This window comes from Cryptomeria japonica, chromosome 2, assembly GCF_030272615.1.
Source record: "Cryptomeria japonica chromosome 2, Sugi_1.0, whole genome shotgun sequence".
In the NCBI taxonomy this organism is placed as follows: Eukaryota; Viridiplantae; Streptophyta; class Pinopsida; order Cupressales; family Cupressaceae; genus Cryptomeria; species Cryptomeria japonica.
In genome coordinates this window covers 569,770,964-569,798,486 of record NC_081406.1, presented here as the reverse complement: position 1 = coordinate 569,798,486, position 27,523 = coordinate 569,770,964, and positions in this window count along the sequence as shown.

Here is a 27,523-nt window from a genome sequence, read left to right as displayed (position 1 = left end):
CATTATCCTTGGAGGAGACATTATTCTTTGAAGACATTATTCATTGGGGGAGAGATATTTACTCTTTGCATTTTGATTTTGATTTCTGGTATTGATCTATTTTGGAGATTGTTGGTTTATGGTTTTTGGCACTTAGATGTTTTTCCATCTAGTGTTGCCATCAATGCCAAAGGGGGAGATTGTTGGTATTATGGATGTGTTGCATTAGTTTTGTCATTGATGTCAACACTTATCCTTCTGGAGATCTTTGGTTATGTTGAACCGACACATTGTGTTCATTGGCAAGTTCAGTGACTTATGCACAGTCACCGATATATTGTTCATTGGTACTGATGATGACTTGATATCATCTGGAGATCACTTGATTATGTCAAAGACATGGTTTAGATACTTGGTTTTGGTATTTTGGTTAATGGTCTAATCGGATTGACATAATTGTTGTTACTAGCAGATTGCTCTAGGTTTTGGACTGGTATGCGTTATCTATTCCAGATCAGCATGACACGTTATGGAGATGATTTATTAATTGGATATTGTTGTAAATGTATTGAGATGACATGATGCATCACATCTTGACTTGTTTATAATTGATTTTGTTGTAATATTTTTAGTGAGCCAACCTACACATTTGGTCTTTGGTTTTGTATATATGTAAGATGTCAATTGATGAGATATGGGATATGGTATGTAAGGTTACGGTATTGTAACATGGTATGTGTGAATATTGAAGATCATATGAGAAAATCATAGAGAAGGTTCAAGGAAGGTTTGAAGGTGTTTGTCAGAGCTTAACTGGTACTGAATCCAACATTGGAGATGCTATCTTGAGCAGTACATTATTCTAGGATTTAACCATCCCACTGTAGTCATTTTGACTCCCATTTGAGCAGTGTGCTCTAGGCGATTGGCCTTTCTGCATGTGTAGACCCCATTTGTATACACATACTATCTACAGTAGTATCATCTGAATGTGGGTAAGGTTTCCCACCATGGTTTTTCCCCTTACAAGGTTTCCAAGTCAAAATCTTTGTGTTATGTGTTGTGGATGTTGTTTCTCCTCCTGTTTCATGCATTAAGTTTTATCGGTATTGATATTAACTGTTAATATGTTCACCGACATAAAGTTTGGTTTACCAGTATTAAGTATTAAGTTGAAATAAGTTATATTTAGGTTGAAATTAATAGACAACTGATTCACGCCCCCACCCCCCCTCTCAGTTGCCTTCTGGGTCCTAACAATAATCTCCTATGTCTTTGATTTCCATTTTGACATTTGTTAAGTCCTTTGGTTTGTAATTGATTATGTGTCTCTTTCTGGGTCGATTTGAGACCATGATTGTGCCTTGGATTAATTTGATTTTTGAGTCATGATGTTTAAGTTCCATTTTTTTGAGTTTTTAGACTTTGTCTTAAATGTGCTACTTTTTGTGTCATATGCGCCACAATGAGTTAAAGGCACTACTTTTTGTGTTAAATGTGTCACTATTCTTATCATAAGAACCATACCAAATGTTAAATGTGCCATTCTGGGCATTGAAATAACTGAGGGAACTGTCTGATATGCTATAGAATCTATCAAATGTGAAATTCTGCTCTATTTTCATGTTTGAGGCTATTTTGATCTTCTGAGTCGGATTTTCTAAGTTCAGTCTTTATACCAGACCCTTTTGATGATGTTTCTAAGATTTTTTTTTTAGTATTACTTTAGTTCAGATTTGATTATTTGATGTGTTTTTGGCTCTGGTAAGATGATTGGTGCCTTGTCGTAAAGGTTGTCTTGTTTTCTCCAACAAGTTGATAAGCCTTGTTGTTGAGGGTGGTTGCATGTTAGCTCCAGTAAGATGGTTGAGCCTCGCTATTGACGATTGAATATTGTTCATGGTTGAGTAAGTGGATGTTGCCTTAGTCTTGCTTATGGATATGTTGTTTATTGTTTAGGCTCTTGGTTATGTGTTAGTATCTTAGCATTTGGCTATTGTGCTTGTTGCATATGGCTATGTGGATTCTTTATTGATGTTGTTATTGAGCCTCCTTATTATTACTTGTGTTTTTCTAAGGTCTTGGAACATGGTTAGGAGGAGTGGGCTTTCATGTGATGATCGGGGTCATGAGAGATAGGTTACTAAGAGGTTCCTAATAAGGATGCTTGGGGTTTAGACCATTAGGGCACATTGAAAATTTTCCTTGTTAAATAAGTGATAACATTATTAATTAATTAGATGGGTTGGGTAATTAAGATTCATCTAAACAAGATAATTATAATGGTTGGATGTGAGCCCCAAGACTTAGTCCTAGGGAGTACATTTTAGGATAAGCTTGGGAAGGCCTTTGAGATGGAAACCAAAATCCCTTGATCTCTCATAGGTTGAGATGGTTCCACATGTCTATCAAGGTTGATATTTCCCTTCTTTGTGAGGATAGCATGCATCGACATGTCTACCAGGGTGCGGCTTTTCCCCTCTATGTGAGGATAGCATGTGATGACACTCTACTCCTACATGTGTCCTTGGTCCTTGTTCCTTATGCCATGGTTTTGGTATGCCTCTAGGAGTTTCTATGACTATGATTAGCCTTGTGATATATTTGGCTTATTGCATTTGGTTGTTTCTTGGTTGTGGTTCTTGAGTTGTTGAGTCTATTTGGTTGTTAGATGTCAAACTAGGTCTAGAGTGTGTGTGGGACCTTGTCTCATCTCCTAGCACGTGGGGTGGTTCCTTTGGTTTCACATGGATGGGTGGTTTGATGCCTTCTTCCATTGGGATGTTCTTCATTGGTTGTTCTCGTACATGGATGTAGATTCTTATCTCTTTAGCTTATGGATGGATATCATAGCAGATTGATGTACGTGATTCATTGGTATATGAATTATAGCCTTCATGAGATCATTGTACTTGTAGTTGAGAGCTATGCTCTTTGATGTAAATGGATAATGTATATTTAATGTTAGTTGATATATAAGACTCTTATAGTAGCACATATTGATATATCATGTTGTATATTGGATGTTGAATCACTAATGGAAATAATGTGATTGGTTTTATTGATGTGCATTTAGTATAATGAGGATGTTTGTTGTGTCTAAGAAATGGAGTTAGTAATGTGGTAGATCATCTTGGTAATGGATTAAGGATGTTAGGTAATGATTGAGTAACTTGGATTATGAACATTTGGATTGGTGTTGTAAATGAGCCTAATAGGGTTTAAATGGGTTACATTATTAATGAAAGAATTTGTGATAGATAGTGTACGCAGAAAAATACGATGACCAAAATGAATAAATCGAGATCAACAGACCCACATACCAATGAGACTCTTGGTGAAATTATGTAAACTAATTGAACTAGTTTAACTTCCCAAGGGGTATCCCATTGTTCTCTATCTCACAGGATCCCTAAAGTCAATGTTTTGCTCTTAGATCATTAAGCAAATGACTTAGGAATGACAACTCCAAGAATAAGTGATATTTGATATATATGAATGAATGCATTCTAAGATCTATATGATGTGTTAAAACTTATGATGATTAAGTTAAGATGAAGGCAATGATATGATAAAAGATTAACAAATTATCCTAACATGATATACTAGCCTAGCATGAATATTCTATGATATGGAAAATGCTTTTAAATGTTATGATGATGTTTTAACCAAGAGAAGCTAAAATGATTAGTAAATTAGGCTATAATATAGATGCATAAAAACTTGGAGATATAGATAATGAAGAATGAGAGCTCTATTTATAGGGGAAATAGGGCAGTGGATGGTTAAGATTGAATAATCTTAATAAGGGCTAGGATTGAAAGTTAATCAATCCATGTTTACAATTCTCACCAATGAAATGGTGACAATTGTCAACAAGAGGTTGCTTGAGAGGAGATGCAAGAAGCATTAAATGTCTTAGAAGACATGAGGGTTACCTTAGGAGGTAAGGTTTAAGGTTAGGTTAGGGTTATCCAATGGATAAAGCTTTTATCCAAGGGGTAAACTCTTGTGCAAGGGTTAAATGGATAACTATGGTCAGAGTCATAAGTGTTTGATGAGACCCTTGAGTCAAAAGGATGGTTAAGTTAGAGGAAAGTCTCTAACCAAAGGTCAAAGGTGATTTAACCATAAATGGTTATGTAAGAGCCTTTAATGGTTTGGAAGACTTTAGAGGTTAACCATTTGAAGACACAAAGCTTTTAATGGTTATTGAAGATTTTGGAGGCTTTGAGAAGTGACTTCCCTTTACTTAAGAATGTGACAATAATTAGGAGATGAATTAGGCTAAATTGGAATTGATTAGAAGAATCTAGAAGGGGTTTAGGAAACATGTAGGAGATGTAGGAAAATGCAAGTGGATGAGGGAAAAGGATTTTAATTAAAATAAAATTACTTTATCTGAACTAAAATAGATGCAACTTGAATAAATACAAGTGGGGGGATTTAATAAATAAATTAGATTTATTTATTTGCAAGGATCAATTTAATTAAATGTAAATTTAATTAAAAAGGGAGAAAGGGGAATTAATTAAATAAGTCGATTTATTTAATTAAAGGCTATAAAAGGTTTAGGTGAATTTAATTAAATAAATTGAGTAATTCATTTAATAAAATAGATGAAAACGAAGAAATTAATTAAATAAGATTTAATTAATAGGGGGATAGGGTTAAAATACATATGAAATATTTATTTTAGGAAGGTGGTCAGATTTATACATCTATATTTTGCCCCTCTTTGAAGTGACGTGTGTGCACATGTTGATTCAAAGAAAAATCGCTGGATATGCCGCCAAAAATTTTCGATATGATGCTATGTGCCAAAATGTTGATATGATGCCCCAAATGTAGATTCGAAGAACGATATTGATGATGCCCCCTCGGGAGATGAATCAAGGATCTAGTGAAAAGTTGTCAAGTTTATGATCATTTTTGAATTAATTGCAATATGAGAATATTGACTGCGTTGGATGCACATTATTGATTCATCTCCTGAAAAAATGATGTTGATAAGGTTAATAATGAAAAAGTGGGAGAAAAATGCGTGCCCCACTTATTAACCCTTAGATTTACCCTATTAAAAGGTAAAAAGTGATTTTAAAAAATCATTTGCACACTTGTGTCCTTGTGATTGTGACATTGGAGCTCTAACCACAATGTCGATTCCATACTCTTCGCATCAATTTGAGCACATTAGGCGATACCGAAGACCCGCCCCACTAGTAAGTGGCCAAAATCCCTCTTTGTTTTTGATTAATTTTATTGATTTTTGTCACGTTTTTCAATTTTGGGTTGGAATTTGCCGGTTTAGTGTGTAGGGTAGGTTGTCTAGTGTATACGATAGGAGTTTTAGCGCGCAACAAACTCTAGGTAGGTTTAGCATCTAAGTGTCAAATAATAGCACGGTCGGGGGCTAGGTTAGCACGTAGGGTAATTTTAGCGCATAGGGTTCGTATAGCAGCGCAAAGGGTATGCCAGTTAGTGGGTAGGATAGCTTTAGCGCATTAGGAAAATAGGGTAGCACAAATGGTATGACAGTTAGTGCGTAGAGTAGATTTAGCGCATTGGGCAAACAGGGCAACACAAAAGGTATGACAATTAGCGCATGATAACAAGATGGCGCATAAGGTGTGTTTTATAGCACATACATGGAAAATTTTAGCACATACGTGGCAGCTTAGCGCTTTGGAGCCCTAATTTACTGCGTAGGGTAAAAAGTTGGAAAAAAAACATTGTGAAAAATGGGTTGTGAGTCAAATGGATTGGATAGGTTGCGTAGATGTCGATATGGGTTCGTTGATTGTCTGATATGGTTTGTGTATGATATGAGTTTGTGGTCGATATGGATCTTGTTTCGATATGAGTCAAATTGTCGATATGAATTTGATTTCATTATGGGTCCTTGAGTCAATTTGAGTTGATATGGGTCTTTGAGTCGATATGAGTCTTGATTGCGATATGGGTCTTGATTTTGATATGGGTCTTGATTTTGATATGGGTTTTGATTTCATTATGGGTTTTGATTTTGATATAGATTTGATTTGGTTATGGGTCTGATTTCGTTATGGGTTTGATTTTGATATGGATTTGATTTCGATATGGGTCTGATTTTGATATGGGTCTTGATTTCGATATGGGTCCAATTTCGATATGGGTCTGATTTCATTATGGGTCTAATTTTGTTATGAGTTTTGATTGATTGAATGAGTCCTAATATGATGCACTAATTGATTCACCGATTGATACGGATATGTTTTTGATGTGTTTTTGATATGCTTCGTGTTTTCAAGTTGATTTGTTTTTTATTGTTGATAGATGTGATTGAATCAAGAATTGATGATGGATATGTGTTGATTTGCAGGCAGATCTTGGTGTACTATAGTCTCGAGAGCGATTCACGAATCCATAGACACTTATCCCACGCTTGTCACAGGCTGACAAAGATGTGATTAAGAGATGTGGGTTATCATCTTTACTAGACATGCCCTGATATATCATTAACCGGGGGTTACTAACAGTGTTGGTAGAGAGGTGGCACAACGATACGAACACCTTTCATTTGGCGACCAACTAGATGATAGTTACACCAGAGGATTGTTGTCGGATTCTACGGATTCCTGTGGTCGAGGCTTTGCTACCCTATGAGTAGACCGAGGAGGGTGGCATAGAGGCTCTCTGCCATATTTTTTAGGATGATCACATTAGTGGCTATGAAATCCTGTGGTAGGAGTTTTTGGATTTGGGTTACGCTCTATTGTCGTCAGTATTAGTAGGTTTTATTGGTGGTTTCTTGTGTCCCGACCATAGGTTGAAGGGACTAGCCATTGGATGGGGATTGGTTCTAGAGGATATGGTGATATAGGAACGCAGGTTTACATGGGGGTCTTGCATGTTGGCCCACCTATACAGAGAGCTCCACCAGGTAGTATATCTGGGATACACTAGTCTATCAACTGGGGTGACATTATTATAGGTGTGGGCTTGGGAGCATATACCAGTGTTGAGATTGCTTGTAGACAAGGATAATTTAGTTGGTCGAGCATATGCATATGGGTATATAGGTGTAGCTGTCTAGCGTAAGTTGGGAAAACTAGAGCACTAGCGGAGGGCATTGGATGACATTGATATGGTCATCTGGAGACCATATATGGATTATGAGGTGTGGGTGGAGGATGGGCTAGAGATGCCCTATGTATATATGTCAAGGTACCTGATTGGGCAGATACCCTTTATCATTGAGTGATTTTTGAACAGTCGCGTTCATCAGCAGTATGGTAGACAACAGGGGATACCACAGGGAGCTTGTTTGTATGCTCGTTGTCGACAAGATGTGCCAGAGTGGGGGCCTACCCTAGATAGCGGGGCAGCTATGGATGAGTACATGACCTTGGCAGGACAGATCTGGGATTACGGGGTTGGGGTAATGGATGTTGGGATGACAGAGGAGTTCTCAACCTACCTCATGGCACATGCAGTGGCACACATATCTGATCTGGCAGAGTTGTTGCCAACTTTTGACGATGATGAGGAGGAGCAACCATAGAGGCGAGGGGGTCCTAGATGGAGAGAGGAGGATGAGGGAGAGGAGGGAGGAGATGGAGGTGGAGGTAGTGGTGGAGTTGATGGAGGTGGAGGTAGTGGTGGAGTTGATGGAGGTGGAGGTGGTGGAGATGGCAGAGGTGGAGGTGGTAGAGGTGGAGAGGGTGGTGGAGATGGAAAATTTGGAGGGGGTGGTGGAGATGGAAGAGGTGGAGGTGGCAGAGGTGGTCTCATTCTTGGTGCAGGTGGGGGTGGTCAGATAAGTATGGTGTTAGCTGTTATGGGAGGGATAGAGGATGATAGGTGACCTACCCAGAGGAGGATATCTGACGTTCTACCTCCACCAGGTCCTCAGATAGGGACAGGTGCAGGTAGGACTATGATACATGTACCCATTCAGATCAGGGTGCCCACCTACCAGTAGGATTCTCAAATTAGAGCGCTACAGGTCTCGGTGCAGGAGCTACAAGCACAGGTGTTAGCGCAACAATGACAAATTATGCAGCTGCAGGCAAGGAGGGATATAGCAATAGAGTGTCAGGGTCGAGCAGAGACCCTTGCTGACAGGTTAGAGAGCCACGATTGGTGCCCTGCTTCGAGACACACAAAGAGATACAATACTCGGCAAAGGAGGCCGAGTATTATAGGCATTTGTACAAGGATATGGTCCCTCAAGATCATAGAGCTCCTAGCTATGCTGCAGTGGTGTTCACTTGATCCAGACATAGTCATACGAGGACGAAGAGCAGAGGTGTTACAAGGCCTACCCGACGTGATCCAACTGGTGGAGATCTGAGAGTTGGGACATCTGCTGCCAGACCGTCTGCCTCAGGAGATAGTCATACCTGAGAGATTTGTCTTGTTGTATTGATAGACCTGATATCACTTGTACATGTTGACAGTTTTGAGATATATGATATATGGCATTGATTTTCTCTGATCCACGTGTGATGTGTTACTGATGATGATATGATTTATGATGTGCATTATGTTTTGATATGATGATACTATGAGGATGATGAGATGTTTAAATAATAATAATGTTGTTGGTATTTTGATGATGTTTAGTTGCGATTGTCATTGATGGACACACACTTATTTTATGTATGAGTTATTCTCAACCGATAATATGTGTTGTGTTGTACACACCGGTACTATATGCCATTAAATGTATAGTCTTTGTTTGTAGAAGACTATCATTTTTTTGCAGAAGATGCTTACCGGTCAAAGCATGACCGAAGACCTCAAGAGGCATGAAGACCTCAAGTGGTATGAAGACATCAAGCGGTACGAAGGACCCCTAGCGGCAATTAATTTTTTATCAGAACACTATGTTCCAGTTTTACAGTCTTTATTCGTTAACCGATAATCGATATACTGTGTTAAATCGGTATAATTATAAAGTGTGATGAGTTATCATCCACCGACACTTTGGCGGTGTTTCTGTGTCGTGTTACCAAATGTGTCTAGATGCATTGTACCTAGGAAATTGTAGTCTAATCTTATTGGACCGACATGAAATCAGATTCCTATATGAGGACATCATGTCTAAGGTTTTAGAGAGTTGATGTGTGCAAGTGTTGGAAAAAAGATTAGGTGTGTGCGAAAAGGGTATCTCACCACAGAGATTGTGAGTGCAAAGGTTAGAAGACTGAAGTAATGCTACAATGCATTAACATAAAACTGTCAAGGATCTAATCAAGCATTTTGTGCTACTTTCTAGATCATTCACTTGTTGATTACTAATCTCTTCGACAAGCTTGAAACCCTTAACCAGGTAGGCCCATCCAAGCCTTTTGTAAATCCTCTAACAAGGTGGTTCACAATTTTGGAACTGAAATCCTTTAATAGGGTAGTCTTTAATAGGACTTATCTCCTAACAGAGATCTAGATTCCTAACAGGATCTGTTCTGGTGAAGAACATTGTAAGACCTTAACCGGTTTGGTTACTATTCTGTAGATAGTTGACTTATGAGTTTTACTCACCGTGGTTTTTCCCATTTGGGTTTTCATGTCAAAATATCTTGTGTTATGGTGCTTGTGCTTCTGTGGGTGAATGCTCTATTTTCTATTTGGCTTGTGTATGTTTTAACCGGTTTGTTATTTAAACTACTACACTTGTCTACAACAAAATTGTTTAAGAGTTTGGTTAAATTGTTAGGCATACTAATTCACCCCCCCCCTCTTAGTATTCATCAGATGCTCTTGATCTCTTATTGTGGATTTATATGATGATGTGAATGCATGGTTTGTGATGAATAAGTGTTGGTGATATGAATTTGTGTGTTTACTTTGATACAAGATGGAATGTTATCTGAATGTTTATGATTGTGAGATGTATCTTTGAGATGCAAATGACAATGATAATGATAATGATATTAGATGTATCTTGAAAATGAGATGTAAATGATAATGATATTAGATGTATCTTGAAAATGAGATGTAAATGATAATGATAATGATATTAGATGTATCTTGAAAATGAGATGTAAATGATAATGACAATGATATTAGATGTATCTTGAAAATGAGATGTATGATAATGATAATGATATGAGATGTATCTTAAAAATGAGATGTATGATAATGATAATGAAATGATACTAATCCAAGATTAAAATGATATGCAACTTAATGCAAGTTTAAGATGATATGCAACCTACTGTAATTCTATGCAACTAAATGATCACCTTAATTATGTCATTGTCATTCCTATTTAGTCACTTGTTTGTGCTCTTTTGTTATCATTGAGCTTTTGATATGTTGAAAGTTAATATAAGCATCATGGTATAATTGAACCATAATGACCTGAGTATAACTTACATGGATTTTTGATATTGCAAGATGACACAAGCGTCGAGGTATAATTGAACCAAGACGACCCGAGTGTTGCTTGCGTAAAACAGACAAGAGTTAACCATTTTCTATGTGCAAAATGGAAAATATATTCAATGATATGTTTTTGATCATGTCTCGAGACAAATTTGCACCATACAAAGGATCACCTCATAGACAGAAAACCAAAGAAAATATCATATTCCTTCGTTGCTTCTCTAGCTTAGTGCATCCTTGAGTAGCTCAGGAGATCTAATGATTTAGAAATCAAGATACAAATAGTCAAAACCTCATGCCAAATGTAAAGAAACCATAATTCAGAATAAATCATCCATCGTGTGTGTGTTGAAGTTGCAGTTGGATAATGATCCCATTTTCCAGTCTGATGAGCAGTTTTGACATTGGTTTCCTTAGTATGTTGCGATCCTTGTTTGTTGTCTGAATGCTAAAGTGAGATTAATGTTGCCCCCAGTTATGGACACTCATCGATGTGGATATATACATTGATCACCAATCCATGGTGGGATATGATATGAATAAATGTTTAGATAATCAAGGACAGTGACTACGCTAAGTATGTTCGGAATAATGTTGTGTTTATAAGTGTTCAATGACAACTATGGGCTTAGACCAGATGGATCAACGAGATGATGTGAGTACCAATAGATAGAGGAGATGTTCCCTCACAAATAGCACCTATTGCCAGGTTTTCACTACTTCGTTTTATTGCATCTTTTGATTTGTTTTTCATTTTTTTGTATTTTTTGTATTTTTTTCTGTGTCACAAGGGGCCTGTTTGCCAAGTTTTCACCATAGTGATGATTTTTTATACTTTTTTTTAATTTGTTTTGCTTTTCTGCTTGATTCGTGCATTGGAAGACTCAAGTGTAGAACTTCTTCAGATGGATGTTGTCGGTTGGTTCGTCGAGCACGTCCCCTTTTGAATTTGACAACGGATATGCTCCTGATCCATAGGTTGATATGATGACAAAGGGTTCCAACCAGCTAGGTTCAAGCTTCCCCTTCTTTTCTCGATCTTATTAATTTCTGGGATTTTCTTTTAGGACAAGATCACCGACTTTGAAAGCCCTGGGGATGACTTTGTGATTATAGCTTCTGCACATTCGTTGCTGATATGCCTTGAGATGGTCATAGGCATGTTGTCATTTTTCGTCAAGAAGCTCTAGTTCCTGCAACCTATTTACTCGATATTCCTCATCTAGTATGAGGCCCTTCAAAGATACTCGGAGAGATGGGATTTCTACCTCAAGAGGTTGTTGGTATTTTTGATGTTTATGTTGTGATTGTCATTGATGGACACACACTTGCATTAAGATCCTCTTTATATGTATGAGTTAGAGCACAACCGGTATTTGTTTCTACCCTATGTTGCAAGTATGTTGTATTATAGTCATTAGACTATTGATGTTTTGTAGAATGTGTTTACTGGTCTAAAGCGGCATGTTGACCTCAAGCGATACGAGGGATTAAAGCGACATAACACATTTCGACCAGTCTTCATTTTTGTCAAATCGACAACCGGTATTTTGCATGAACTAGTAATACTCTGTGATGAGTTACCAACCGGCATTTTGTGATAAGTTATCAATCCACCGATTGTTTGACGGTGCCGACACACTGGCGGTGCTTCTTGTGTCATGTTACTGAGTATGTCTAGATTCATTGAACCTAGGAAATTGAAATGTAATCCTACTGGACCAACATGAAATCAGATTCCTTTAAAAGGACATCATGTCTAGGGTTTTAGGTTGTTGTTGAAAGGGTTTATGTTGTGACTAGGGTTTAAGGTGGTTGAGGAGTTGAAAAGAATATGAATGTGTAGAAGACTGAAGTAATGCAAAAGTGCATTAAGAATGAGCTATCAAGGATCTAACTGAGCAGTCTGTGCTATTAGATAGATCAAACACTTGTTGATTACTCACATCTTTGACAAGTCTGTAGCCCTTAACCGGGTAGGCCCAAAATCCTTTGTAAAATCCTCTAACAAGGTGGTTCACCTCTGTGAATCTAAAATCCTCTAGCAAGGTAGTCCTTGATCGGACTTATCTCCTAACAGAGATTGAGATTCCTAACAGGATCTGTTCTGGTAAAGAACATTGTAAAACCTTAACCGGTCTAGTTTCTATTCTGCAGATAGTGACTTGTGAGTTCCATCTCACCGTGGTTTTTCCCATTTGGGTTTCCACGTCAAATATCTTGTGTTATGGTTATATTGCTTTTGTGGGTGAATGCGTTATTTGTATTTTGGTTTGCATGTGTGATAACCGGTCTGTCTGTTAAACTATTTTACCAGTTTATCTTTAGACTGTTTAAGTGTTTAAGTGCAAGATTTTTTGGTATACTAATTCACCCCCCCTCTTAGTATTCATCAGAGGTAGAATTGCTTCTAACCCATACACCAATGAATATGGTGTAGCCCCTGTAGGTGTGCGGATACTTGTTCTGTAGGCCCAAAGTGATGGATTGAGTTGTACATGCCAATCCTTGCCAGCATCATTTACTATTTTCTTTAGGATTTTCAAGATTGTTTTATTTGATGCTTCTGCTTGGCCATTCCCCTGTGGGTAGTATGGTGTGGAAAAGCGATGTTGGATTTTGAATTGTTCGCTTAGCTCTCACACATGTTGATTCTTGAAAGGACGTTTGTTATCTATGATGATGGAACTAGGAATGCCATATCTACAAATGAGATAGTTAAGGATGAATGATGAGATTTGTTTTCTAGTTACGGTGGTCATCAGGACTACTTTGGTCCACTTGGTGAATTACTTTCTGGTGATGATAATAAACTTATGCCCATTTGAAGAGGAAGGATGAATCTTTCCTACCAAATCAAGTCCCCATTGACAGAAAGGCCAATATGTGGTGAACGGTTGCAGCTCCTGTGCTGGTGCATGTATGAGGTTACCGTGAATTTGATATTTAAGACATTTCTTAGAAAATTGATAGGACTCTCTTTCCATTGTTGGCTAGTAATATCCCATTCTTAGAAGTTTCTTGGTGAGAGTAGGACCACTTAAATGCGTACCACAAATACCTTCGTGAAGCTCATGTAAGGTGGAGTCAAATTCATTATGATCGAGGCATCAAAGAAGAGTACCATCTAGACCTCGACGATAAAGTGTGTCAGCAGTTAAGGTATAGCAGGCGGCTTGTCAGATGAAGCTTCATTTTTGGTTGCGAGATAGGTCGGGAGGGAGGGTATTGTTTTTGAGATAATAATAGATCTTCCCATATAGAGGTGAATCCGAACTGGTCAGGGCATAGATGACTTGGGATGCGGAATTGTCATAGGCTAGAAAAAAAAAATTGCTCCACCAGGAATTTGTAACAATTTGGTTTATCTGGAATTTGTAGAAGTGAGGTGATAGTGGTCATTGCATCGACAACTTTGTTGTCAAATCTTGGAATTTGCTCAAAGGTGATGTACACAAAGTAATTTTTGAAGTCATCCACCATTATCTTGTAAGGCATTAGCTTATCATCTTTTGTCTAATAGTCATCATTGATATGGTTAATAACTAATTAAGAATCCCCATAGACTCTTAATTCTATGATTCTTCATTCTACAGCCACCTTGATTCTTGTTACCAGGGCTTCATATTCAGCAATGTTGTTGGTGCATGGAAACATCAGTCTATAAGATTTTGGAATTGTGTGCCCCTCTGGAGTGATGAATAGGATGCTAGCACTATGACCATTTTGTGTATAGGATCCATCAAAGTATAGGGTCCATTGCTTGGGTGTGATAGTGAGCACATCCATATCTAGAAATTCTACCTGTAGTGGGTGTTGGTTTGGAAGTGGTGCTTCTGCCAGTTGATCTGCAATTGCTTGTCCTTTGATAGCTCATCGTTCTATGTATTGAATGTTGAAATCACTTAGGATCATGACCCACTTAGCTAATCTTCCTATGAGAACAGCTTTATTGAGTAGATACTTGAGAGGATCGATTTTTTCTACCAGCTTGATTGTGTGGGCTAGTATATAGTGGCAGAACTTTTGAGAAGCAAACACCACTGCTAAGCAAGCCTTTTTGATGAATGTACAATTGAGTTCATATCCGTTCAAAGTCATGTTGATGTAATAGATAGCCCTTTCTTTGCATGTTGGATCTTCTTGTGTTAGCAGTGTCCCTAATGATACTTTTGTTGTTGATATATAGAGAATGAGTGGCTTTCCCGCTATTGGTGGTACCAAAACTGGTGGATTCATTAGATATTGTTTGAGCTGGTGGAATGATTCTACACATTTGTCTTCCCATTTGAAAGGTATATTCTTATGAAGAAGATGATTGAATGGAAGACATTTATCTGCTAACTGAGCAATGAATTGTCTAATGGATTGTAGCCTGCCCTGCACAGATCGTAGTTGGCTAATTTTTTTAGGAGGTGGCATCTCCATGATAGCTCGAACCTTTTTTGGATCTACTTCGATGCCCTTTTCTAATACATGTAGCCCAACAATTTGTCAGATGTGACCTCGAAGACACACTTCTTAAGGTTTAATCTGACATTGAATTGCTCCAATTGTTGAAAGATTTTATCTAGGATGTCTAGGTGTTCTGCTTTGGTGAAGGATTTAGTGAGAAAAACATCCACCTAATCCTCCATGAAAGTATACATCATGTCGTGGAAGATTGTTGTCATGGCTCTTTGATAAGTTGCACTAGCATTTTTCAAGCCAAAAGGCATTACATTCCAACAATATGTTCTCCAAGGACATGCGAATGCAGTTTTATCTTGATCCTCTGGGGCTATCTTGATTTGGTTATAGCCAGAGAAGCCATCCATGAGAGATAGCATTACGTGCCCTACTGTTAGATCAATAATAGTGTCGATGCTTGGTAAAGGAAAGTCGTCCTTTGGACATGCCTTGTTTAGATCCCTGAAGTCTGTGCAAATCCTTATGCTTTTATTCTATAGGTTAGATGAATCTGACATCTAATAACTTTTTCAGTTCTTATTTGACCAATAATGCCACATGTGGATTCCTCTTCCTTAATTTTTGCTTGACAGGTTTAGCTCTAGGAGCAATGGATAAGTGATGCATGATTAGATTTGGATCTACCCCTAGCATGTCAGCATAAGACCAAGCAAAATTGATTTTCTTCTTCTTGAAGAATCTAATAAAATTTGGTTGTTCTTTTTTTGTGAGTGATTATGCCGTATGTATGGTTTTGAATGTTGCTTCAATGTCGATATATATTGATTGAGTTGGCTAAATCAAGATTGGTGATCTCTCTTGGTAATGTTCAGGAAGAGTGTCAAGTCTCCCATCTTTAGGTGCCTCAAAAAGGTTTTCACCTTCAGATACGTCCTTTATTTTTACTTTTTTTGTTTTTGCGATCTAATACTGCAATTAACTGGTTTTCACCATTAGATCTGTTGTTTATTTTATTTTTGTGACTGAGAGACTTGGCAATCCCCTGATTGCAGATATCGTTATGTTGTTCATTGGTAGAGCATGTTTCTGGGTTGACTGAGCATAGGTATTGGACAATGGATTCATCATTTGGGAATATAAGTATATCATGATGTTTAGGTTCTTCCCAGTCTATGAGATCAGGATATATGAGCAATAGGGAGTCATTTGGTGGGTTAAGATCAGCTGTTGTAAGTGTCATGATGGAGTCATCGTTATATTCATTTGTGATATTGGTGAGGTCTATGATATTTTCGAGGTCTTCGATGGTATTTTCTTTGATATTGCCTTGTTCGTATTGTCATTGCTCGTTCTCAGTAGCCTCATAGATATATTATGGTCCGAATTCAAATGATCGAGATCTTGAGCCTCATCCCTCCTGAGAAATGGGTGTGTATATGTGGATTGTATCCACCTCAATATCTTCAGTAACATCAGAACAACTATCCCACTCATATTCATTGGAATCGGTTTCAGACGGGTATATCATATGGTGAGAATAGATCGCTGATAATTGACACAAGTTTAGTAGCTTGTTTTGATTTGGGATCGGTGCTTGCTTGTACTATTTGAATTTGTGCGTACACCATTTATTTTCTATGAGTAGCAATCTCTTTAGTTTGTGGCTCAACCTTGGTTTGAGCAGGTTCTTGTAAATGATGTACTTTTTTATAAGAAGCTTCCTCCTTTTGAATAGCGAGCTCTTCTTGTCATTTCTCGTCTTCTTCATGTTTTTGCTCCTTCCTTGTCTTTTCTGTTGCTTGGTTTAGTGCTTCTTTCCATGAGTCTTCACTGTGTTTTTTCTTTTCTTTCCATTGAGGTTTTTGATGATGATTTCGCTTTTGCACAGGCAGAACATGTTGACCATACCCAAGTCTTGTTTTGTCCTTTACAAATTGTGAACGAAGTTGTAGGGGTTCTATGATGCCTTCTTGGCGCTTGCCAATAGGTCCTTTTCATTTGTATTTCATTTGTTGCATGATCTGGAACCCATTTCCATATTGTTTTGTTGGTATGACCACTTCTATGGTAGCAACTTTGATTTCTTCTTCATCCTTGTATAGCTAGCTAAGGATGTCTTTATCTTATGATTCTTCAGCCAGCGTGCCCATTTGGATAAATTTACCATCAAACTTGGTGATGGGTTGGGTTGCTTGATGTATTGATGTGGAAGGTTGTCCATAAGACCTTGGTGAAATTGGCAATTTAGATAGACAAAAGGGTTCAAAAGTTTACTCCCCCATGCCTTGGTCCTTTATTTTTATCTTTTGCTTGAAGTTCGTGGATAGAGATGCGTTCTTCTTAATGGTTGGATGTTGGGGATGCTTGGGTCTCCTTGTTGTGTGGAACCAGGCTATCTTGAGCTTCCCCCATAGCATTGCAATACTGAAAAGGGTTATTATCTGTAGATATTGAAATTTCTTGTCCATTGTAGGGGAACTTGATACATTGATGGTACATGGAAGGCACCGCTTGCATTTCATGGATCCATGGACAACCCAATAGTATATTGTATGTCAAGTCTATATCCAAGACTTGGCATATGGTTTCTCTTTTTATAGGATCTACCTGAATAGGTAGTATTACAGTTCCTTCAGATGACCTCTCTTCATCATCATAGGCCTTGATAGTGATTTTATTTTTGGGATCAATAGACTGCTCAGAGAAGCCCAATGCATGGATAAGCTTTAGAGTACATATATTGAGCCCAGCTCCTCCATCTATCAATACTCTTTCTACCCAATGTTTATAGACTAAGACCTCGATATGTGGTGGGGTATTATGCGGATGATTTAAGGAGACATCATCATGTTCAGAAAAAGATGTATTATGTGGCACCGTCATATGGGCCACCATGGCTTGGAATCGATCAATATCTAGATCATTTGGAATGGTTGTTTCAATAAGAGCCTGCTCCAAGATATCCTTGTGTTTTGGTGAAATTTTGAGCAACTCATGTATAGATATCTGAGTGGGTGTTCTCCGTAGTTGGTCGACCAAGTTATATTGAGTTTTGGGGGGAGTTGTTGATGTTGATGTGTTCCCTTTCAAGACATATTTTTGTGCTCTTGTTGTCACATTTATCGACACATGTTCTTGTTTGTCTTTGATTTTTATGACATTCACTTGATTGTCATATGTTGATATGTGATTGATGGTGTTTTCGTATATGTGATCAATATGAGCTCCTTTGGTGTTATTTGACGTGGACACTCCTCCCTTGTTGTAATTGGGAAGAGGATTTTTGAAAGCTTCATGGTCACCATTGGTTTTATGACCATCGACCATTAAGTCGCCCTTGTCTATCATGTCTTGAACTATGTTCTTCAGCCTCATGCAATCATTTGTGTTATGCCCTTTGTTTCGATGATAATCACAATAATGTGAGTCATTCCACCAGGATGGTTTGACTTGGGGTTCAAAGTTGTTTGTGGCTGGCAATGTGATGATATTAATTTCCAATAGCTCTCGAAATGTTGATTCCAAGTTTGTCCTAATGGTGTGTATATTTGTCAATACAAGAAAGTATTAATGTTGCCTCTTTGGTTTGTGTTGTTCCCTTGATTGTTGTTGTTGTTGCCTTGGTGATTCTTGTCATTGTTTGACATTAATGCTCCTTGGTTGGTATTTCGTTGATACATGTTAGTGCCTTTATTAGCACTTTTTTTTATCAGTATTGGATGGTGGGTTGCCTGATAAAGTCAACATTGGTTGTTTAGACTTTACATTGTTGGCATCGATTACCCCATCATTAACAATGTTTTTGTTCCTTGTCCAAAATTTGGAGTTGTCTGTATTGTTGTTATTGTTTTGATTGTTAAAGGTGTTATTGTTTGATGAATTAACACCCTCTTTAAAGAACCTCAAGGTTCCTTTCTTGATGGAAGCTTCCTCTACGTGGATACCATTTTCTATCAATTTTGCAAAAGATGGTATACATTGTAGTTTGAGATGATAACTCATTTCACTATTCAGATTATCTTTGAAGATTTCCATCTTTCCCTTTTTAGGCACATCTCGTGGATACCTTGCGACCATGTGTCTCCATCGTTGTAGAAACACCATGAATGTTTCATTGTTCTTTTATTCGGTATTACATACATCAAGCATGGTGATTGTGTGTTGGATGTTATAGGAGTATTGTGTTATGAACCTATTTACCAACTCATCAAATGATCTAATGGGAGGCGTGAGTTTCAACAACCACTCCATTGTTTTCCCTCCCAAACTTCTTGGGAATAACCTCATTAAGTATGAGTCGTTGTGAGAAAACTCCAAACTCATAGTACAAAATTCTCGAATGTGATCACGGGAATCACTCTTACCATTGTATTTGTCATACTTTGGTATATCTGAATTTGGGGGAAAAGGTAATATGTTCAATCTCCTATCAAAAGGATAAGGACGAATTTCATCTAAGGAGTATTGTACCGTGGTCCCTTGTTGCATGTCATGCATTTGTCTTTGAAGTGTTTGGAGTTGTTGTGTAAGAGAAGCTATGGGTGCATTTGTCCTTCGATGGGTAGCTTCCCCTTGTTCATTAAGATTGTCTTGATTGCGGGTATTGTCTTGTTTGTGAGTGTTATTTGGTTCATGGGTGTGATATGGGTTGTGTATGTTTCCTTGATCATGTGTTTCTTCTTCTCTCAGTTGTTCTTGATAAGCATAGTTTCTCACCCTTGTTCTTGAAATTATCTCATCTTTATTCCTCAAATTTTTCGTGTCAAAATCCTCAGGAATATCGACTCCTTTTCTAGTTAGCATGAGTAGATATTTTTGCTTATCTGTTTCTATAAGTCTTTCTACATGTTTTTAGAAAGCCGCATTTTCTTGACATTCTTGGAGAAGCTCGTCGGTGATCTCTGTTTCTCCCATATTCGCATATTCATCAAAAGGATTGGACAGTCTACATCTCATACTTGATTTTGGTTGTGATTCCTTCTTTTTGTCTTTCTGAGATCAAGTGACAACGAACATTAATATATCTCTACCGTAGTGAATTCTTCTTCTTCTATTGGGGTTCTTGGTGGAGTTGGTGGCTTAGGTCGAGCTTTGTTGTAAGTGATAAGAAACTTTGGAAACAAAGTGGGGTTAATCCTTACTCCACTATTAAGGCGTTGGTTGAATGTTTCTTTATGAATGTAAGCCCTACTTCTCAAAGGTTCTTTCTCAAATTCGTTGGTTTTTCCTTGGATATACAATCGTATATGATGCAAGAATGTACGATGTGATTTAAAAAGTTGACGATTGATTTAGAGAAATTTATTCCTCTTGATAAGTGACTTAGAACTAGGTTGCCTCTTCTTCAACTTAGTCTTTTGATGAAGACTTATTCTTCTCAAAATATCGAGAGTGGTCATACACAAATGATCAATGTTAATGTTGATGTTTGGATATGGATACTTCGTTTTGGAAACTCATGTTTACTTGTCAAGTAGAAGTTAAGTTTGATTTGCTTCTACGATAAAGTGTGCCAAATGATATGAGTCAAGTTTCACGATCTAGAAACTTAATTTGACAACTTGAGAACCTAATTAGGTATTTGTTTTGATAGGATTTGTTGGATGGTGGAACCTTTGATCACTGTTTTGATACTCCTTAATCTTGTTGGAAGAAATCTGATCTCAAGATAGTTGAAGATTTGAAATCTCTTTCTAAGAGTGCTTAGTTGGATTCATAAATTTCTCACTTATGATCCCCTTTTGAATATTTCGTTGTTGGATTTGTTCGAGGACCTAAAAGGGTATCCAAAACTGTTGATGAAGATTTCACAAGGTGATTGGTTTGCCCTCTGTTTTTCACTAATTTTTACCGTGTGCTAGAATAGAGACCCGATGCGCTAAAGGATGCTCTCAAAGCGCTACAAAATGTTCCAGATGCACTATGCTGCCTCTCAAATGTGTTATTTTATACTATTTGATAACACAAATACTGAATAGGTTATGCGCTAATATGTCCCTTTGAGGCGTTGATGTTTGGTATAAATGTGCTATAATATATTTCAAATGCGCTAGGTTGATGCTCCTATGCACTATAGTGATGTTGACAAGCGTTATCTGAATTTTTACCAGTATGATACTGATCATGGGCTAATGTGACTAATGAAAGTGCCAACTTTTGGTTAAAATGCGCTATCGGATGGTTGAGATGTGCTAGGATGTTGCTTTGACACGCTAACTATCCTGATAACTTTATTTTGATGTTTTTCATTGTGATGTTGAGAAATAAATTTTGTGACTTGATGGATGATTTTATGAAAAATGACTTGAAAACACATAAGATAGAAGTGATAACAACTTGTCTATGCTAAACAAATAGTGGATGTTCTTTTGAGGATGTTTTCAAATCCCCGATGTTTTCACTGGTTTGGATTACAAAAAGATAGATCAAACAGACTCTTTATTCAAGGGTCATTGACAATATCATAGCTCACTAGTCTCGATACTTCGTCAGCTCAAACAACCTTGTCACCCCCTAAGGGGCGCCCATTTTTTTGTCTTTTGCCAAAAATTAACCCAAAGTGAATTGCTTCAAAATTGGGTAGTTATCTTGGGAGATATATGGTGAGTGATCTTGGGGGTAGATTCTTCCCCACCCTTGCACTATGATATTGCCAATGTTTGGCAACTGACTCGATTCAAAGCTTCTACTTCTATGGTTTTTTAATCAAACTTTCGTTCAGTCTTCAGTGATAAACTCCCTCGGGAGGCTTCCCAACCTTTAGAACAAAGGCTTTACGTATCTTAAAGATATCGGGGGAAGACTAATCACTGAGCAAAATCGTTGGAGGGGATTTTCATCAGCCTCCACATTTGATTATAGTGGGTTGGAACACTTGGCGATAAAGTCGTTTCCCACTTAGGTCATTCCCCTCTCACTGACCTTAATGGCGCCCTAAGGGCAACTCGGGAAGGCAGACCTTCTAAAAGATTTAATTGCTTGAAGTAAAATAAAGCATAAAAGAGTGGGTTTGGCCTTTTGATCACCCAATTAAGGGGAGAGCATATACCTACCACTTTCGAGACAAGGAAAACAATGTTCCTTTTATCCTTCCAAAGCAATGATTGGCTAAGACCTATTTGGAGATGTTTCTCCAACAAGCATGGTGTTCTTTTTAGTCCCACAAAGCAATTTGTTTGTTTAATCTAAGAAATGAAATCCTGGTCAACTTAAAATAATGCACGTTGCTTTGAGATGGAAATCACTTTGCAAAACGAAATGTGGATTGTACTTTTTAATCTTGCAAACAACTATTGATTGTGAATTCTAACCTTTGCAAGAAAATAAAAGATTGTTGCTCTTTTTATAGCCCCAAAATTTGAAGTGTGAACCTAATTTGCAAGAAGGAAAAATGTGAAGTTGTTGTTATTTTTAACCAAGCAAATTTGATTCTTTTTAAACCCCTAAATTGAAATAGATTCTTTCACCAATTGAAACTTAATGAGATTCTTTTTAGCCTGAAAAAAAAATGAGTTAATTTTAGCCAACTTTGAAAAAGCTAGAAAAATAGAATGCAAATCCTACTCTAACTCCTTCAATCCTGCATCAAATTGTTAGACCTGCAAGAAAACACAAGTTAGAAAATAAAAAATCATATGGTGGACTTCTCCAAGCCTAATTTAAAATCTCGGTTACAAATTTTTCTTCTCTTTCAGAACCACGCGCTAAACTTTTGCACAGATGCGCTACAGTATGGTGTAAAAGCGCTAAAAGAGAGCACCTGCGCGCTACTCTGATGCCTGAATGCGCTATACTGATATTCCTATGCGTAGAAAAAGAAGAGAAGAACACGCGCATAGGAATGGTTTCTATGCGCTAAACAGTGCAATGAATGTGCTAAAGTTTGCCATAGATGCGTTGCAAAAAGTTCCAAATGTGCTAAAAGAGTGTTCCAGCGTGCTTGCAATCCTTAACCTGCACAAAAAACAATGTTATTTTTGGGGACAAGCCCCATGGTGGGTGCCATAAATGTATGTGGGAAAATGCAGTGACCAAAATGAATAAATCGAGATCAACAGACCCACATACTAATAAGACTCTTGGTGCAAGTATGTAAGCTAATTGAACTAGTTTAACTTCCCAAGGGGTATCCCATTGTTCTCTATCTCACAGGATCCCTAAAGTCAATGTTTTGCTCTCAGATCATTGAGCAAATGACTTAGGAATGACAACTCCAAGAACGAGTGATTTTGATCTACATGCATGAATGCATTCTAAGATCTATATGATGTGTTAAAACTTATGATGATTAAGTTAAGATGAAGATAATGATATGATAAAAGATTAACAAATTATCCTAACATGATATACTAGCCTAGCATGAATATCCTATGATATGAAAAATGCTTTTAAATGTTATGATGATGTTTTAACCAAGAGAAGCTAACGTGCTTAGTAAATTAGGCTATAATGTAGATGCATAAAAACTTGGAGATTAGATAATGAAGAATGAGAGCTCTATTTATAGGGAAAATAGGGTAATGGATGGTTAAGATTGAATAATCTTAATAAGGGCTAGGATTGAAAGTTAATCAATCCATGTTTACAATTCTCATCAATGAAATGGTGACAATTGTCAACAAGAGGTTGCTTGAGAGGAGATGCAAGAAGCATTAAATGCCTGAGAAGACATGAGGGTTACCTTAGGAGGTAAGGGTTAAGGTTAGGTTAGGGTTATCCAATGGATAAAGCTTTTACCCAAGGGGTAAACTCTTGTGCAAGGGTTAAATGGATAACTATGGTTCAAGCCATAAGTGTTTGATGAGACCCTTGAGTCAAAAGGATGGTTGAGTTAGAGGAAAGTCTCTAACCAAAGGTCAAAGATGAGTTAACCATAAATGGTTATGTAAGAGCCTTTAATGGTTTGGAAGACTTTAGAGGTTAACCATTTGAAGACACAAAGCTTTTAATGGTTATTGAAGATTTTGGAGGCTTTGAGAAGTGACTTCCCTTTACTTAGGAATGCGTAATTAGAAGATGAATTAGGCTAAATTGGAAGTGATGAGAAGAATCTAGAAGGGGTTTAGGAGGCAAGTGGGAGATGTAGGAAAATGCAAGTGGATGAGGGAAAAAGATTTTAATTAAAATAAAATTACTTTATTTCAACTAAAATATATGCAACTTGCATAAATACAAGTGGAGGGATTTAATAAATAAATTAGATTTATTTATTTGCAAGGATCAATTTAATTAAATGTAAATTTAATTAAAAAAGGAGAAAGGGGAATTAATTAAATAAAGTTATTTATTTAATTAAAGGCTAGAAAAGGTTTAGGTGAATTTAATTAAATAAATTGAGTAATTCAATTAACCAAATAGATGAAAACAAAGAAATTGATTAAATAAGATTTAATTAATAGAGGGATAGGGTTAAAATAAATATTAAATATTTATTTTAGGAAGGTGGTCAGATTTATACGTCTACAGATAGATTAGAGGTCGATCCTATATTTATGAAGAAGTAATTGTTAGATGAGTAGATTGCATCGGACTATAGTAGCATCCATGATGTTATTGCTTATGGTGATGTTGCAAGTAAGGACGTTGAGATACCCGAGGGAAGATAGTTAGATATTGAGTTGTGTTAATTCTGCTTGCATTATGAGATCATCTGATTATGATTTTATATTTATGTTCATGATGGATATGTGTATATATGTGGATATGTGTATATCTTGTTAATGGATGTTAGATGTAAATGAGTAAATGAATATATGTGTTGTATTAGATGATGTTTTTTTTTTAATTCTCTATTTGCATGTTAGTTAGCTTTATTTCTCTAGGGTATTTTGGTGGGCATTACATGAAATAAGGGAAAACAATACCTACTTAAATAATGGACAACACTAACATGATTGCGATATATAAAATACTGCAAATCATTTCAAAGAGTTTGAAATTATTTAGAGATTTTCTCAAAAACTTATTTTTCTTTTGATTTTTTGTAGGTTTTTATGAGATAATAATTTTATTTATAATTTAAAATATTTAAAAATTTGATTAAACTTTTAAAATATTTCTTATTTATATACTTAATTAATGAATAAATTAATAAAATATTTATTATTTTAGACTTCGATTTTTTTTGTTTTGAAAGTCTATGATTGTTAATTTTAAATAAAGTAGTCTAGATATTTTAAATATATCTATATCAAAGATATTTTTTTTTTATGTTTTTAGAATTATTTTATTTTACTTTAAAATCATAAATTTTTATTTTTATTTAAAAATTATTTTAATTTAATTATATTGCCTACTTAATCTTTATTTAAAGAGCTACTTTGATTTTATATGTGTGTGTGTGTGTGAGAGAGATTTTAAGTGTGTTAGTTATAAAATTAATGTATATTTTAAAATTTTGATGTCTTTATCTTTAAAAAATAAATCTCAATTTCAAGTAGTTTTTCTTTAGGAACATAAAATGGGCATACAATATGATTTAAATACTTTCATAAGTAATACAATTAACATAATTACTAAATGAATAAGATTAATTAGGAAAGAAGTTCACATTTTTCTTTAGGAACATAAAATGGGTATACAATATGATTTAAATACTTTCATAAGTAGTACAATTAACATAATTACTAAATGAATAAGATTAATTAGGAAAGAAGTTCACATTTCTTTTGCAATAAAAACTACAAGAGGGAATTTTTGGGGGGTGGTCATTGTTTATTTAAAAGTTTCTATTTTGCTATATTTGATAAATTTCATGTGATCTCAAATCAAAATTGTGTTGAGCTATATTTATATCAAATATTTATTTAATTAAGATAAACATATATTGCTTATTGAATAGAATAAATTGAGCTCTAATAATCATAATTTTTTTTCAAGTTATTTTTATACACACATTTTTTTCAAACGTTTTTCTTTTAATTTTATAAATTGATTGAAAATTTAAATATTGAATCACCGTAAAAAAATTATATTATTATAAAATTTTAGTCTAAATGAATCACTAGAAAAATTACTTAGAAAAATATCATTGAACACTCTAAAATACCTTGCTACAAGATAGGTTCATTTCACATTAATCACCTTTCCATATTAACTTGCACTCATTTCCAAATGTATCCTTAACACTCAACCATATATACCTACATGCATGCATGCACACATATAGAGAGAGAGTTCTTATCTACAACATGATGTACAATATAACCATGATAGAGAAATAAAATTGTGTAATGATAATTTTTTTATCTACAACATAACATACACCATAATCATGACAAGAAGAGGGGATGTAAACTGTTGCTAATGGTGTTATTGAATATTCTCTTTTTCACTACACAATCTAACACTTGGTTACTATTTAATTGTTGAGATATAAATTGTTGCTAAAGTTTAAAAGAGGATGATTTGTAAGAGGATAAATCCTCTTTGACACTTTTCTTGATCTTTATCTCATGATTATTCGATGATATTTTTGCAATTGTCTTAGGATGATGTCTTTACAACTTAATGCTAAAGACATAATTTAAAACTTTGGTACCCATACCAATGTGAAATGGTTAGATCCTACAATTGTTAGCCTTGTACTGCATTAATTCAAATTTCAAAATTTAGAGATGTGATCGTGCTATTGATCTTGTCCATGAGACATAAATCATTGTAAGCTTGTCCAGGGTGAATCAACTGATAAGAACATAATCAAACAAGTTCTTAATGCAATGACATGATATAACTAGTATTAGATTGGATCTTAGATCAACGATTATACTAATATAATCAAATTATATATTAAATTATACCTTTTATGAAATTAACATAAAATCAAAATATACAAAATATAAAATTTCCCTTCTATAATAAAAAAAACTCTCTCAGATATTCTTATCACCATCTCACTCCCACATTCTTACATGAAAAATAATACACCATCCCACTCATATATCAAATAATAAATGTATTACATTTAATAACAATTATTTTTCATTTTCATTTATATATTCTATAACACATATTCTTTAATCAAATAAAAAATATATATTATATTCATAGTAAGGTAATAACCCTTCACTCAAATTATTTAAAAAGACTAAAACTAACACACTTCTTAAAAGCAACAATGAAACCTTATAAATCTTAATAAAAAAACAAGTGTTGTTACCTATGCCTTTATCCTTTCAAGGAATGAATTTGTATTATCTTGTTTGTTAAAAAAAATTACTTAAAAAATCACAGCCTCCATATGTTTTTGTAACCAAACCTTAAAAAAGTTCAATAATATTTGGTCGGAGAATCCCGGGGCCCTCATTTTACAAGTTGAAGGGAGGGAGGGAGGGAGGCGGGGATCGTAAATGTTGAAGGGAGGGAGGGAGGGAGGCGGGGATCGTAAATGTGAAGGTACCTAGTGGGAAAAAGTCCCTCACAAGCCAAAGTCAGTACCTAATGAATACTCAACTTGCTTGTTAAGTACATATGAAAAAGACATTGAAACTTGGGAGGGAACATTGAAAAACATATTTTAGATGGAGACAGCTTTCTTTATTAATAGTTTTAAAATAAAGTAATTGGATTATATAGATATGATAAGGGATTATAATATGATGAGCGGGTATATATTTGATTTAGGGATTTCGCGGGTTCATAACTTTTGACTTGGTTGTTCGATTGGACTGAAATTTTACGTGGACGTGTGTATTTTGAGGGGTTGATTAGATTGCTAACCGAACCTAGTTCGGTAGGGCCTCAAAAAATTCAAATTTTCAGGGCT